The sequence below is a fragment of the Papilio xuthus genome, unplaced genomic scaffold (assembly GCF_000836235.2).
Source record: "Papilio xuthus unplaced genomic scaffold, Pxut_1.1 DF826923.1, whole genome shotgun sequence".
NCBI classification, from domain to species: Eukaryota; Metazoa; Arthropoda; class Insecta; order Lepidoptera; family Papilionidae; genus Papilio; species Papilio xuthus.
Genome location: NW_013531726.1, coordinates 3,038,035 through 3,044,078, shown reverse-complemented (window position 1 = coordinate 3,044,078; position 6,044 = coordinate 3,038,035). Strand labels below are relative to the sequence as shown.

The 6,044-nt window shown below is 30.7% G+C and overlaps 1 protein-coding gene across 4 annotated transcripts in view; it reads right to left on the bottom strand.

Moving 5' to 3' along the window:
• The window catches only part of Atg16 (Autophagy-related 16), a 127,988-nt gene that overhangs the window by 70,562 nt on the left and 51,382 nt on the right, over positions 1–6,044 (bottom strand). The window lies entirely within an intron of this gene.

Genomic DNA, 6,044 nt, shown 5'->3' with positions numbered 1-6,044 from the left:
CGATGGTCTGACCTAATTGTTGTTAGCTTTATTTAAATTTCTTTCTACCCGACAGCGAAAATTATAAAAAAAAAATTGTCGAGCAAAATTTTACATTACCAAATTTTTACTGGTTATGAAAAAATAACCCCGTGATTGATAAAATTAAAAACAGTAGCCTGAGATTCGAACCGGTAAACTTACATATTACGGCAAACATACTAGAATACTGCGCCAAACTAGTATTATATATATTGTGACAAGGCAAAATTTGATATTAGTTAATACGTATCTGTCATATTCGGCGTGACAAACTTTTATATTTAAGCGTTATGACAGGAGAAGAAAATTATTGGGTTGCCCAGTAAGTTCGTGCCGCTTTATAAGGAAAATTGAAACCCTGTTCTCTTAAATTTTTGGAAATGTTTTTAAATTATATTGGTACGACTCTATACCTAAAACGTCTTTTATTATTGGATACAATTTTAAAAATTAGTTTTTATCTGAACCAATGAAATGAAATTATTCACAATATAGAAATTTTTGTGACATTTGATAATGGTGGAAATCCGAAAATGAATCCACTTCAGCTACAGTCTATTGTAAGCTTTATTTCGAAAATCAGAACGAACTTTCCGGACAACCTATAATGTTAATACCAAGTGTCAAATGAATGTAACAGAAGTAGTTTATTCCAAATTGTATCACAAGTATATAGAGATAGAGTTCAATTTTGTCAAATGTACCGATATTTTTGCGCACCTTGACTGCTTCGTTACTTATGACGCTGTGGCTGCTACCATATTTATGAGCATCTTGCATGTACTCATATATTTGACGCTGTGTATGTACCGATGTATTTGAGCAGGGTGAATGTATCTATTATTTTGAGGACTTTTGTTGTACCGATATAATTGAATACTTTTGGTGTACCTATATATTTGCAATCTTGTCTGTGACGATCTATATGACGCTGACTGTACATCGAGAGAATAAGAAAATAACATCTTTTTATTAGCTCCAACAACTTAGAGTTTAAGTCTGCGGTATAGTACAATGTTGTAAATGGTTAAACAAGTATTTATAAACAGGCAATGACCTGATGTGAGATAACATGCCAGTAAAATATCAGATTAACCTATATATTTATATAGTTTAATAATAGCTTGTTAATATTTATCATTAACATGGCTAAATCTAGTTTTGGGCTAACCTAAACATCCAATAAGTCTATGGTAATCACTATTAAAAAGTTTTTCATCAAAAGTACTTATTTCCTCCTAGCAACAAAATCTCATTTAAAGTCAACTAGTCTGATCGATCGTTTTTTAAAGCGAGGAAATTCTTAGTGAAGACCGACGTGGAAATTAATGAGAAATAATACCACCACACTGCCTGTGCTACAGTTATTAACCGGCAGTTCAATTTCAAACTATTAAGCATTATGCCATTAAATACTTTAACTGCCAATTGAACATACCTCTTCGCTCGTAAAGCAATGCTTACCTTTCTGTCGTTTATTACATAGACATTCTTGTCTAAGCGCAACAAATCCATCGAACTTTAGTATTATTAGATTAGACAACAGCAAATGGAATTACATTTTTATTGTTATTTGAAAGTCATTGAAACTTTTTTATTAAGCAAAACGTAAAAATCAAATGTCAATATTTGTCCGCAGCCAGTGCAAGGAAACTACGACTTCGGACATGTCACTTAACACGCGCGGCCTCAATCGTGATAAGAATATTGTCGCCCCAGATGTTAAAAAAGTAAAATTGATATTCTTTAAGTTGTTCCCAAGAACTTTCAACAGGATTTTGTCACAATTTCTCTAAGAAAAATGATAAGCTTAGAGATTCATAGATATAAGTTAAGTATGTAATTTAAATTTGGGCTGCAATTTTAGATATGAAATAGATTAAACACCGTTTTAATGTCTTTATAAGTAACAGTATAAATAAATAATCACTTGGTCTGCTAAACAGAACACATCATAAATTAGATATAAATAGAGATAATATATCAAAAGATAAAACTTTTAATTCCTTATTGAACAAAGACCAATACTGAAGCTGATATCTGAAATTATAAAGACAATGAAATAGAAATAGGTAAATTTGTTTTAAAACCTTAATAAATTCTTAGGAATCTTCTGCAAACACCCCGGTTCCTAATTGTTTCAATTTTTTTTTATTACGTATCTAAAAAAAACATCTAAGTGTTAAATCAAACGCTCCATGTCTCATGAGACAGGTCTAATTCAGTTAATAATTACTACAGTTGTATGTTTAGTCGTAAAAAACTAGTAGTGATTATGTCTCGAATATAGTTCGACATGAAAACGAGCAAGTAAACATAAACAGCGACAATTTTAATCTTTTAACTAATCTAATGGTGTCTACTCGGAAAACCGGAAAAAGCAACTAAAATTGTCACATATTATTTAACGGATCTTGTAATTACCAATGAGAATATGTAACATTGGTATTTTGAAACAGTTTCCTGGAGTAAGCTGAAATACAACTCAATTATTTGGATATAGGTACACATTATTTTTAGTATATAAACAAATCAAATAGAATCTTCGAAGCTTAAATGTGTTACTAGATGGCGTTGCAGTTGCCGACATAAATGTGTTTTGAAATAAACTATACAAGTAGGTGAACAGTTATTGTTTATACTAGAAATTACTAAGAAAATAACTATATACAAATTTTCTTGTTATTATAGGATATTGTATATCTTTATGTAGGAAATTTATAATGTTGAACAATAGTAAAATATGTCTGAAAATATTAAGTGGTTTGTTTCAATGTTAATGAAGAAAACTGGTTGAAATATCTCTTAGTTTTTGACGACAATTTTTAAAGTATACTCCAAAACCAGTAGCATTGCGAAGCAATGACGACTAAGCAAAAATTGGATTAAAAATGAAAGTCACTTTTGTGACTTTTAACAAAAAAGAAAGGAATCATTAATGTTCTTGTCATCTTTCAAAAACAGGTTTTCTGTTATGGAATACTTTTTAGTGGCTTAAAGTTGAAATTAAAAGACAATTGTGTTTTTATAATACTTTTAAAAAGTTTTCCTGTTTAAGACATTACACAAATCCATGGTTTTTGTTACTTTTGTAGTTAAAGGTTTATATGCAACGTCTTTCTTTGGATCGAAAAGATGACTTCGTTATTTATTATATGGCAGAAAGAATTTAATTATCTCTATATATTCAATGAAAATATAAAATAGAAGACATCCGTTTTAACATCACGGATTCAACAACTCAAGGTTATAGAGAAATGTCGCGTTAATACTTTTCCGACTTTTCTAAATTTGTAATTCCCATCAGGTTTTCTCGTAGGTGTGTTTACCTAGCGGATACTGTGACTCAAGTGTTCATTATTGCTATCTAACGCGCGAAAGTTAAACAAAATCTTTCATGCTCTGGCACAAGTCCCAGTCACCGTATTTTGTATTCAATAGACGATAATTACGATGCAATTAGGTGCAATGAAAACTTATAAGTATGCCGTATTCTTGTCGTTGTGACTAACGTGTAAACAATAACCAGTTTAATTAACATTAATTAAAGATTACATTGTTTTACTCATTCTGCTAATTAAATAAATATGTTACTTGATATTACTGTAAACGATCATCGTATTTAATTCTAGTTGGTTTAATTGTCTGTCTTCTATATGTTTTAGACTTTATTATTGCGGCTTAATTTAATGGGTTACAAGCTTAAATGTCAACTACTTCTCTTCACAATCATAAAACGCAATTGGACAAGCACAGAGGACGTTTATACAATGCAGTCAGACATAAAAGTCCACATTTCTATTTTCTTAACCACTTTCATTAAGCATTGAATCAAAATAAAAACACAGTAATGGAAAAACCGGGTATAGTCATAGAACACAAATATTTGAACGAGCATTCCATTAATAATACTACGATTCCATTAATACGTGTCGTAAGAAAAATGTACAACTGAATATTTTCAAATTAATTTATTAAGTTGTATAAGTAACGGGAATTTTAACTTGATCGAATAATAAACAAAATATTATGATTACTTTATTTTATTAAATTTAATACACTCCATAAATTTGGTCAGCCTACTAAAGATTCACTGCCGTTACTGAAATAAGCTATAATTATTTTTGATGATACTAATATCAGAGTCATTGAACTTTACAACTTTATAAAAAGAAAATTAGGACCTTTAAAAATATTCGTTTAATTAGTAGGAACCACTTTTTTGTATCGATAAAAACATTTCGATATAGTTTAATCGAAGCCACATATCAATTAATCTTAAATAAACAGTAATTACGTCGGTCTGAGGTCATGGAAGATTGATGAGTTCAAAAATGAATGTTACATTTATATCTCAGAGCTACGCCTTAATAAAAACTTGACAGTATCAAATCATTTCTCATAATCTATTACTCTATTATTTTGAATGCAAACAATTACACCATTAAACAAAAAACATTGTATTGAAAAAATGCGTCTCTAAATTGTTATTAGTCGTTATAATCGGTAATATCTTACCGTGGGTTTCTGAGGCTTGTGGCTTGAGGTCAATAGATATTTTAGCAAAGGCTCACCGTGGATAATGTCAACATCAAGAAAATCAAAAGGACGAGAAGTATATAAGTAAAATCAAGATATATAACAGAGGATGCGAGCAGGGGCAAGGACCGTGGGCGTATTCCGTATATAATGACAGATCTTATGCAACGATTTCTAATACCAGTCATTAAAGAAGATTAGATATGGGCAGTCGTAGAAAACATTTATAATAAACTATCTTTAAATTGTGACTTTATATGTTTAAATGCAATTATGGTTAATAGAAATCGAATTTAAAACGATAAGTATTATATTTATATTTGTGAAACAATTTGGTAAAATAACAACACAGTAATTAATATTTTTTCTATAAAATATCATCATTTTTTGGCATAGAAAATACGATTTAAAGATAATTCGGAAAACCTCACTACAAAGTTTAATTTTACTTGACTATTTTTCTCAGATACATTCCTGTCATTGTTAGGACTTTGCAATTAGATTTAAAAGATATGTTTTAGTTTTAAATCGGAACACTTAAGCTACGTAACTTCAGTTACTCTTGGCTTTCAAGAGATAATCGAGGAAAACGGAAATACGATGAAACCTACAACGAATTTAAAGCAGTACAAAACAAATAAAGCTCAGACGTTTTATAGTTTCTTACAGATTTTTTGATATATCAGAATTCTATAACGAGATGAGTATACTATTTATGCTATCTACGAATATGACTAAATCTACAATATCTGGATATATGTTTCTACTATCGACCGGCACTAGGTGGCGCGTTAGAGTCTAGTTTATGTACGCAAGCGCAAATAAACATAAATTAGGCACTTTATGCGAAAATATTATTTATTTCGTATGGGAGGCAAGTACATTACCGTGGTTGTATAAATCCTCACATGTTAATATTTTAATACTGTAAATATTCAGAACTGAATGGAATCTAGCCTTGTAAGTAGATAAGTACTAGAGAATATAAAAGTGAGTCTGTAGTCCGATGTGACGTATTGAAAATATAGACATTTTACTTAGTACTAAAATCTAATAGCTGCATATAGTTAATAGTGAAAGCAGTACTGGTGTGCCGCATTAGAATTTGCATCGTTTTAAGATAATAAACCGAATAATCAGGCGTGTCCTTCTGACCCGTAGAAAGCAGGGGTCATCTGCATAACAGATTCATTGTTGGAAAATATGCCGATGGCCAAAACGTCGCCGGTACAAGTGACCTACTTTAAAGTGAAATGCAGTTTCGTTAGTAATAAAGCATATGATAATGTTAAGGAAGACATATTTCACAATTCGATTTGAATGGGAAACGATAAAATCTAGAGATAAAAAATATTCATGACGTTAATTGTGTGTACATGAATGAATAAGTGACACAACAGATGTGCGAAAAGATCGAATGTGCATGGGAGAGTGGGCACGAACACGAAGGAGCGTGGTAGCGATGCACCGTGCGGCCGGACTGC